This window comes from Pelodiscus sinensis, chromosome 4 (genome assembly GCF_052426305.1).
Source record: "Pelodiscus sinensis isolate ZL-2025 chromosome 4, ASM5242630v1, whole genome shotgun sequence".
In the NCBI taxonomy this organism is placed as follows: Eukaryota; Metazoa; Chordata; order Testudines; family Trionychidae; genus Pelodiscus; species Pelodiscus sinensis.
Window position 1 is genome coordinate 135,869,192 of NC_143055.1, and position 11,125 is coordinate 135,880,316.

The window sequence follows — 11,125 nt, forward strand, 5'->3', positions numbered from 1 at the left end:
AATGCGCTGGTATCGAGGTATTCTGGTACCAGCCTTCTGGAATGTGTCTCTGTGCGCACTCTGTGCCTACCCCCTCTTAGGAATATGTGTTTCTGCAGGAGCAGCCCTGTGCTTGCCAAATTCCATGAGCAGAGCCTGTCTTGCTCACAGCCTGATTTTGCTTCATATCGGGAAAGTGTTTACCACTTTAGACCAGGCCTTAGGCCTCATGCCAGGCCTCCGATACATGGGCCTTTCTTTCAGGCCTTTTCCTACTATACCCACATGCCTCAAGTTAAGCATCCAGAAAATGAGGCAGCAGCCACCTGTAAAACGTTTGGTTTGAAAGTGACGTGCCCAGGAGGCATGCAAAGTATAATATATATTTTGGTAGTGTGCTGATCAAAATATACTATAAATAGCATTTTACACTGACTACCAAATTCAATTGGTTTGGAAGTATGTTCTAGATACAGTTTACTAAGAGAAACAGGAAACTAGAATCACCAGCTCAAACAAGGAAATCTGACAAGACGCTAGGGGTCCTTCTACCCAAAACCATCCTCTGGTATATTGTCAGTATGGGAGTACAGCGCTGTCAGGACGGAAGTGTACTTGCATCCTATTTAGTATGAAAATAAAGGGACTTTTAGAAGGAAGGGAAAACAGGAAGCCTATTGATGTCATTCCCTGTGTCTAAGCTCAGATCTGTATCATGTTCCCCCCCAAATACAAACAGAAACATGTTGTTTGAATTACTGTGTTGCACCAACATGAAATTCCTGTTACCGGGATTCAGTTTAGTAAGCCATTGCTGACTGATTAAATATACGATGGCTTGCTACACAAAGAGTGTAAGGAGAAATTATGTCCCAGCTGAGGAAATGTAAAAGTATGATAAACCGTGAGAGGGAAGCTTGAATATTGGCATGGAACTGTCGGGGGAGGGAAAGGTGCACTGTGCAAAGTGATTTTAATATGGATCTTAAGAAATCAAATGGCTGATTATGGGTCAGAGCCTGACGCAGGCAGAAAAGTCTTCTAAGCAGGCCCACATATTGCTGCAACAGCATTAGTGTGTACTTACCCACTCATTGGCAATGGAGCTTCTATGCAGATTATTCCCGCTGAAAGCCACAATAACCTGTATGAGAGAAGGGAGGCAGTTCTTTGGCATCACAGTGATTCACAGTGTCAGCTACCAAGACGCAGAGGAGCAGGCCTAGTGGTCAGAGCCATGGTAGTCTGGCTTTTTGGTCCATGTGGTGGCAAGCAGGCCAGCCATGAACTGGTCAAAAGGTCAGAGTCAGGACTGAAGAGAGGTTCAGAACAAAGAAAGGATAGGACTAAGGATCAGGCTGGAGCAAGAGCAAGACTGGACCACGGCTGAGACCTGGGGAGTCTGTCATGGCCATCGGGCAAGGGAGCATCCCAAGCCATGAAATTACATTGACTGACCTGCTGTTTGCCCACTGAGGGTTAGATACCTGCCCTGAGAATTACTAGCTCCTGACACGTAGATTGGCTGGACCCTAATGCAGGAATGATCATCGCTGCATGTAGCATAATCAGGATCAAATTCAGGAAAGACTTATTATCGGGTATCACCCCTTCTGCCTTGAGGAGGGTTCCCAAGTGCTCTTGGACCCAGCTTGTCAGGATGCGATTGATGGAACACCCAAAGGAGGTCCGATGCATGTATGTCCATTACTTCTTGTTCTTTTTGTAGCGGATAAGAATAATTTAGCACCCTCCTTTTTTTAACAACTTTTTATGTACTGAGAGACTGTTATCAAGTCTCCACTCAGTTTTCTCTTCTCTAGACTAAACAAACTCCATTTTTTCAATCTTTCCTTGAAGGTCATGTTTTCTAGACCTTCCATCATTTCTGTTGCTCTCGTCTGAACTGTTTCCAAATTGTGCACATCTTTTCCCAAAGAATTACTTCTCACATCTTGCTTACAATACTCCTGCTAACACATCCTAGAATGATCCCTTTTTTTCCCCCAACAGTATTACATTGTTGACTCATGTTTAGTTTGTGGTCCAATTTAAACCCCAGGGCCTTTTCTGCTGTAATTCATGCTAGACAGTCATTTCCCATTTTGTATCTCTGCTATTGATTATTCCTTCTAAGTGTAACACTTTGCATTTGTCCTTGTTGAATTTCATCCTATTTATTTCTGATCATTTCTGTAGCGTGTCAATATCATTTTGTGGTGTAATCCTGTCCACCAAAGCATTTGCAACCCATCCCAGTTTGGTATCATCTGCAAACTTCATAAATTTACTCTTTATGCTGTTATCTAAATTATTTATAAAGATAATGAACAAAACTGGACCCAGAACAGACCACTGTGAGAGAGGATTGGTGGCATGTGAATCTTACTACAGCTGAGATATGTCACATTTCTTGCTTTCTCCCCTATTAGCAAGGCTTGTTACCATGTCCAAGAAGGGTACTAGGTTGGTTTGACATGATTTGTTCTTGACAAATCCATGTTGGTTGTTATTTACCACCTTATTATCATAGGTGTTTGCAAACTGATTGATTATTTACGCCATTATCTTTCCAGATACCAAAGTTAAGATGACTGATCTCTAATTCTCTAGATTGTCATTATTCCTCTTTTTATAGACAGGTACTACATTTTCCCTTTTTCAGTTCTCTTTGGATCTCACCTGTCTTTCATGAGTTGTCAAAAATAATAGCTAGTGGACAAGCGATATCTTCAGCCAGTTCCTAAGTTTTCTAGGGTATATTTCATCAGGCCCTGCCAACTTGAAGACATCTAACTTGTCTTCATAATTCTGAACTTGCTCGTTCCCTATTTTAGCCACAGATTCTTCCCCCTTTACACTGATGTTCACTATGTTTGTTATCTGATCACTCCTAAAATAAAAAGCCATTTTACAATTACAGCCATTTCTGCTATTGTCTTTCCCTTCTCACTGAATAACAAGATTATATTGTCCTGGATCTTCCTTTTGTTTTTAATGAATTTGTAGAATGTTTTCTTGTTCCCCTTTATGTGCCTAGTTAGATTAATCTCATTTTGTGTCTTAGCCTTTCTAATTTTGCCCCTAGATGCCTGTGTTGATTTTTTGTTAATATATTATGTTAATTATAGCAGTAATATATATATATATATATATATATATATATATATATATATATATAGCAGTAATTTGATATAGTTTCCATTTTTTGTATAACTCTTTCTTGAATTTCAGGTAAGTGAAGATCTCCTGGCTAAGCCAGGGTGGTCTTTAACCGTATTTCCTCTCTTTCCCCAAGCATTACAACAGTTTGCTCTTGTACCCTTAATAACGTTTCTTTAAAAACCACTAATTCTCCTGAATTTTCTTTCCCTTAGGCTTGCTTTACACAGAATCTTACCTACCAATTCTCTGAGTTTGCTAAAGTCTGCCTGCCAGTTTTATTCCACTGTTTTCCCTCATACAGAATCACGAGCCCCATCATTTCATGATCTCTTTCACCTAAAGCTCAACTGATCTTCAACAAAAGTTGAAATCTGAGAGTTAGACACATGACCTTTGAGGGTCGTACCTTAGGGGCTGTCTTTGTGTTTTCAGTTTGCTTGATTTTTCTCATACTCCCTCTTCCTACCCATTTCTCTCTCTCCCCCTACTTCCACTGCTATCTTCTCTTTTCTTCTCATCTACCTCTATCCTTTCTCCGTTTCATTTTTCCCCTTCCTTTTCCTAGCCTAATCCTCTCCCTGTACTACCAACAGCATAAGAGCAGGAGAGTCTCATACCAAAAGCCCTACTCACTCCTTAAGCATTTTTCCTTAGACAGCCTCTGCTCCCTGCTTTGCATCTGCATCTTTCCAAGTCGGATCAGAGGTCAGAGGCAGAGGAGAAAAAACATAGCAGAAATGGATCCTTGCTGTGAAACTCCCACACTATCAACAGCAGTATGCATGGGAAGATCCACCTTTCCAAATCTAATTGTTGAGTCTGGGAAACTTCCCACATCCCACCCAGGTCCCTGTGAACAAAGACCAGCAATCAACCTTGAGAATGTGCTCAACATTATCCAGAGCATAGAAAATGATATGGGTTCAAATTCCCAAAGACCCCTCAGTCCCTAACTCCTACAGAGATCAATCAGAGCTAGGTGCACACATACTTTTCAGGTACTGGGCTATGGTCCCTGCTCCAAGGAGTCAATTTAGCTAGACACACTCCAATTCAGAAATATTGCCACACATAATACATACACATGGGAACAAACAAGGTATGTAGGCTGATGAACAAGCCTGAGGAAATACTTTTAAACATGTGTTTGGTGAGTTGTGCTGAAAGATGGTACGTTTAGGAAAACCATGGTCAGGAAAGTGAAGAGGGAAGTAGGTTGGCAAACAAGGCATACCACCTACATTTTACATTAGCCCAGCACATGAACTTTAGCATACTGACTTTCAAGCCCAAAACTTTCCTTTTTTAACCAAGTGAGCACATTATTGTAACTGGACTTGTTTTTATGACTTGGAATGATACAATGCCCAGATGTTCATTGCAGGACAGATTATATGAGTATAATTATATGAAAGCCACATGCAAAGGATGTTCTCACAGTTAGTAGTAATGGCAGGTGAGTAAATTAAGATTTTTTCATAATTTATTTGAGGCTACCTGTGAAAATGTGTGGTTGCAACTTTTGTGACCATCCTAAATCCCCCAAGCACAATTCAGCACAACTGAAGTACACAACTCAGCCATGTTAGATATGGCAGAAGGGGGACATAAATATCAGTGACTGTTATCTAATGCTAAATGACACCCTCTGTGTTTATGCCCATGGTGCTTGATCTCACACCCTCCAAAATCAATGGCACCGCTATTCCTGTCTGCAGGATGGGGCTCATGGAGCAGGAAAAAGAAAACCACATGATAAGGTTAAGTAAGGAAACCTCAGGACCTGGCTTGTGCTACCAGACTGGAATAATCTCTTCAGGGAAATAGTGGAAGCCACATTACTTGAGACATTTAAAACCAGACTAGAGGACGTAATGGAAAATATACTCCGATAACAATCTTGAGCTGGCCCCAGGAACAGAACTTTTCCATGTCTGTGTTTCCGTGAGACTCTGAACACTTATTTGGATTATGTGCTTCTTTACCAGCATATCCAAGTGTTCAGTAAAGATGTTTATTACAAGTCCTTGTTTCCTCCCCACCCATCCTCAAACACCTAGGATGCAGAAGGCAGCAAAGACACTGTCTTGCAGGGAATCTTTTCTCTTCTACACTGTTACCGTATTTTAAAACAGTAATTTTAGAAAGCAAGGTGAAACAGGGAGCAACAGCTCTAGATCCAATTTGTCAATGATCTTTCCCTGCTTCTTCAGTGATTAGCTGTCCTGTGCAAAGGGAGGGGAATGGCGAGTATAGAGGAGCACACCTGGGAGGGCTGTGCAGCCGCTTTGCCCATGGCATGCTGGGGCAGCGCGACCGGCCAGGCTGCCCACTCGTCCGAGCAGCCAGGGTGGGGATGAGGGACACGCCCTAGCAGCTGTGGCAGGGCGGGGATGAGGGGCACGCCCTAGCAGCTGTGGCAGGGTGGGGATGAGGGACATGCCCTAGCAGCTGTGGCAGGGCGGGGATGAGGGGCACGCCCTAGCAGCTGTGGCAGGGCGGGGATGAGGGACATGCCCTAGCAGCTGTGGCAGGGCGGGGATGAGGGGCGTGCCCTAGCAGCTGTGGCAGGGTGGGGATGAGGGGAATGCCCTAGCAGCTGTGGCAGGGCGGGGATGAGGGGCGTGCCCTAGCAGCTGTGGCAGGGCGGGGATGAGGGGCGTGCCCTAGCAGCTGTGGCAGGGCGGGGATGAGGGACATGCCCTGGCAGCTGTGGCAGGGTGGGGATGAGGGGAATGCCCTGGCAGCTGTGGCAGGGTGGGGATGAGGGACATGCCCTAGCAGCTGTGGCAGGGTGGGGATGAGGGGAATGCCCTAGCAGCTGTGGCAGGGTGGGGATGAGGAACATGCCCTAGCAGCTGTGGCAGGGCGGGGATGAGGGACACGCCCTGGCAGCTGTGGCAGGGCGGGGATGAGGGACACGCCCTGGCAGCTGTGGCAGGGTGGGGATGAGGGGAATGCCCTGGCAGCTGTGGCAGGGTGGGGATGAGGGACATGCCCTAGCAGCTGTGGCAGGGTGGGGATGAGGGGAATGCCCTAGCAGCTGTGGCAGGGTGGGGATGAGGGACATGCCCTAGCAGCTGTGGCAGGGTGGGGATGAGGGACATGCCCTGGCAGCTGTGGCAGGGTGGGGATGAGGGGAATGCCCTGGCAGCTGTGGCAGGGTGGGGATGAGGGACGTGCCCTAGCAGCTGTGGCAGGGTGGGGATGAGGGGAATGCCCTGGCAGCTGTGGCAGGGTGGGGATGAGGGACATGCCCTAGCAGCTGTGGCAGGGTGGGGATGAGGGGAATGCCCTGGCAGCTGTGGCAGGGCGGGGATGAGGGACGTGCCCTGGCAGCTGTGGCAGGGCGGGGATGAGGGACATGCCCTGGCAGCTGTGGCAGGGTGGGGATGAGGGGAATGCCCTGGCAGCTGTGGCAGGGCGGGGATGAGGGACGTGCCCTAGCAGCTGTGGCAGGGTGGGGATGAGGGACATGCCCTAGCAGCTGTGGCAGGGTGGGGATGAGGGGAATGCCCTGGCAGCTGTGGCAGGGCGGGGATGAGGGACGTGCCCTGGCAGCTGTGGCAGGGCGGGGATGAGGGACGTGCCCTGGCAGCTGTGGCAGGGTGGGGATGAGGGACATGCCCTAGCAGCTGTGGCAGGGTGGGGATGAGGGACATGCCCTAGCAGCTGTGGCAGGGTGGGGATGAGGGACATGCCCTAGCAGCTGTGGCAGGGTGGGGATGAGGGACATGCCCTAGCAGCTGTGGCAGGGTGGGGATGAGGGACATGCCCTGGCAGCTGTGGCAGGGTGGGGATGAGGGGAATGCCCTGGCAGCTGTGGCAGGGTGGGGATGAGGGACATGCCCTGGCAGCTGTGGCAGGGTGGGGATGAGGGACGTGCCCTGGCAGCTGTGGCAGGGTGGGGATGAGGGACGTGCCCTAGCAGCTGTGGCAGGGTGGGGATGAGGGACATGCCCTAGCAGCTGTGGCAGGGTGGGGATGAGGGACATGCCCTAGCAGCTGTGGCAGGGTGGGGATGAGGGACATGCCCTGGCAGCTGTGGCAGGGTGGGGATGAGGGACGTGCCCTAGCAGCTGTGGCAGGATGGGGATGAGGGACGTGCCCTGGCAGCTGTGGCAGGGTGGGGATGAGGGGAATGCCCTGGCAGCTGTGGCAGGGTGGGGATGAGGGACATGCCCTGGCAGCTGTGGCAGGGTGGGGATGAGGGACATGCCCTAGCAGCTGTGGCAGGGTGGGGATGAGGGGCATGCCCTAGCAGCTGTGGCAGGGTGGGGATGAGGGACCTGCCCTGGCAGCTGTGGCAGGGTGGGGATGAGGGACATGCCCTGGCAGCTGTGGCAGGGTGGGGATGAGGGACATGCCCTGGCAGCTGTGGCAGGGTGGGGATGAGGGACGTGCCCTGGCAGCTGTGGCAGGGCGGGGATGAGGGGAATGCCCTAGCAGCTGTGGCAGGGCGGGGATGAGGGACATGCCCTGGCAGCTGTGGCAGGGCGGGGATGAGGGACGTGCCCTGGCAGCTGTGGCAGGGCGGGGATGAGGGACCTGCCCTGGCAGCTGTGGCAGGGCGGGGATGAGGGACATGCCCTGGCAGCTGTGGCAGGGCGGGGATGAGGGACGTGCCCTGGCAGCTGTGGCAGGGCGGGGATGAGGGGAATGCCCTAGCAGCTGTGGCAGGGCGGGGATGAGGGACATGCCCTGGCAGCTGTGGCAGGGCGGGGATGAGGGACGTGCCCTGGCAGCTGTGGCAGGGCGGGGATGAGGGACCTGCCCTGGCAGCTGTGGCAGGGCGGGGATGAGGGACATGCCCTGGCAGCTGTGGCAGGGCGGGGATGAGGGACGTGCCCTGGCAGCTGTGGCAGGGCGGGGATGAGGGGCGTGCCCTGGCAGCTGTGGCAGGGCGGGGATGAGGGACACGCCCTGGCAGCTGTGGCAGGGCGGGGATGAGGGACGTGCCCTGGCAGCTGTGGCAGGGCGGGGATGAGGGACGTGCCCTGGCAGCTGTGGCAGGGCGGGGATGAGGGACGTGCCCTGGCAGCTGTGGCAGGGCGGGGATGAGGGACCTGCCCTGGCAGCTGTGGCAGGGCGGGGATGAGGGACATGCCCTGGCAGCTGTGGCAGGGCGGGGATGAGGGACATGCCCTGGCAGCTGTGGCAGGGCGGGGATGAGGGACCTGCCCTGGCAGCTGTGGCAGGGCGGGGATGAGGGACGTGCCCTGGCAGCTGTGGCAGGGCGGGGATGAGGGACATGCCCTGGCAGCTGTGGCAGGGCGGGGATGAGGGACACGCCCTGGCAGCTGTGGCAGGGCGGGGATGAGGGACGTGCCCTGGCAGCTGTGGCAGGGCGGGGATGAGGGACATGCCCTGGCAGCTGTGGCAGGGCGGGGATGAGGGACGTGCCCTGGCAGCTGTGGCAGGGCGGGGATGAGGGACACGCCCTGGCAGCTGTGGCAGGGCGGGGATGAGGGACGTGCCCTGGCAGCTGTGGCAGGGTGGGGATGAGGGACACGCCCTGGCAGCTGTGGCAGGGCGGGGATGAGGGACGTGCCCTGGCAGCTGTGGCAGGGCGGGGATGAGGGACACGCCCTGGCAGCTGTGGCAGGGCGGGGATGAGGGACGTGCCCTGGCAGCTGTGGCAGGGCGGGGATGAGGGACGTGCCCTGGCAGCTGTGGCAGGGCGGGGATGAGGGACGTGCCCTGGCAGCTGTGGCAGGGTGGGGATGAGGGACGTGCCCTGGCGGCTGTGGCAGGGTGGGGATGAGGGACGTGCCCTGGCGGCTGTGGCAGGGTGGGGATGAGGGACGTGCCCTGGCAGCTGTGGCAGGGCGGGGATGAGGGACACGCCCTGGCAGCTGTGGCAGGGTGGGGATGAGGGACACGCCCTGGCAGCTGTGGCAGGGCGGGGATGAGGGACGTGCCCTGGCAGCTGTGGCAGGGTGGGGATGAGGGACACGCCCTGGCAGCTGTGGCAGGGCGGGGATGAGGGACGTGCCCTGGCAGCTGTGGCAGGGCGGGGATGAGGGACGTGCCCTGGCGGCTGTGGCAGGGCGGGGATGAGGGACGTGCCCTGGCGGCTGTGGCAGGGTGGGGATGAGGGACACGCCCTGGCAGCTGTGGCAGGGCGGGGATGAGGGACCTGCCCTGGCAGCTGTGGCAGGGCGGGGATGAGGGACCTGCCCTGGCAGCTGTGGCAGGGTGGGGATGAGGGACACGCCCTGGCGGCTGTGGCAGGGCGGGGATGAGGGACGCGCCCTGGCGGCTGTGGCAGGGCGGGGATGAGGGACGTGCCCTGGCGGCTGTGGCAGGGCGGGGATGAGGGACGCGCCCTGGCAGCTGTGGCAGGGTGGGGATGAGGGACGTGCTCTGGCAGCTGTGGCAGGGCGGGGATGAGGGACGCGCCCTGGCGGCTGTGGCAGGGCGGGGATGAGGGACATGCCCTAGCAGCTGTGGCAGGGCGGGGATGAGGGACGCGCCCTGGCAGCTGTGGCAGGGCGGGGATGAGGGACGTGCCCTGGCAGCTGTGGCAGGGCGGGGATGAGGGACGTGCCCTGGCAGCTGTGGCAGGGCGGGGATGAGGGACGTGCCCTGGCGGCTGTGGCAGGGCGGGGATGAGGGACGTGCCCTGGCAGCTGTGGCAGGGCGGGGATGAGGGACGCGCCCTGGCGGCTGTGGCAGGGCGGGGATGAGGGACGTGCCCTGGCGGCTGTGGCAGGGCGGGGATGAGGGACGCGCCCTGGCAGCTGTGGCAGGGTGGGGATGAGGGACGTGCTCTGGCAGCTGTGGCAGGGCGGGGATGAGGGACGCGCCCTGGCGGCTGTGGCAGGGCGGGGATGAGGGACATGCCCTAGCAGCTGTGGCAGGGCGGGGATGAGGGACGCGCCCTGGCAGCTGTGGCAGGGCGGGGATGAGGGACGTGCCCTGGCAGCTGTGGCAGGGCGGGGATGAGGGACGTGCCCTGGCAGCTGTGGCAGGGCGGGGATGAGGGACGTGCCCTGGCAGCTGTGGCAGGGCGGGGATGAGGGACGTGCCCTGGCAGCTGTGGCAGGGCGGGGATGAGGGACGTGCCCTGGCAGCTGTGGCAGGGCGGGGATGAGGGACGTGCCCTGGCGGCTGTGGCAGGGCGGGGATGAGGGACGTGCCCTGGCGGCTGTGGCAGGGTGGGGATGAGGGACACGCCCTGGCGGCTGTGGCAGGGCGGGGATGAGGGACGCGCCCTGGCGGCTGTGGCAGGGCGGGGATGAGGGACGTGCCCTGGCGGCTGTGGCAGGGTGGGGATGAGGGACACGCCCTGGCGGCTGTGGCAGGGCGGGGATGAGGGACGCGCCCTGGCGGCTGTGGCAGGGCGGGGATGAGGGACGTGCCCTGGCGGCTGTGGCAGGGTGGGGATGAGGGACACGCCCTGGCAGCTGTGGCAGGGCGGGGATGAGGGACGCGCCCTGGCGGCTGTGGCAGGGCGGGGATGAGGGACGTGCCCTGGCAGCTGTGGCAGGGCGGGGATGAGGGACACGCCCTGGCAGCTGTGGCAGGGTGGGGATGAGGGACGTGCCCTGGCAGCTGTGGCAGGGCGGGGATGAGGGACGTGCTCTGGCAGCTGTGGCAGGGCGGGGATGAGGGACGCGCCCTGGCGGCTGTGGCAGGGCGGGGATGAGGGACGTGCCCTGGCGGCTGTGGCAGGGTGGGGATGAGGGACGTGCCCTGGCAGCTGTGGCAGGGTGGGGATGAGGGACGTGCCCTGGCGGCTGTGGCAGGGCGGGGATGAGGGACACGCCCTGGCAGCTGTGGCAGGGCGGGGATGAGGGACGTGCCCTGGCAGCTGTGGCAGGGCGGGGATGAGGGACGTGCCCTGGCAGCTGTGGCAGGGTGGCCCCTTGGGGGCGCCAGGCACTTACGTGTCCTACGGGCGGTGCCCCGCGCACTGCGCGGCGGGCTAAGGGCTGTGTCTAGGAGCCCCAGGGCGGCGGGGCTGCAGCGGGCGGGG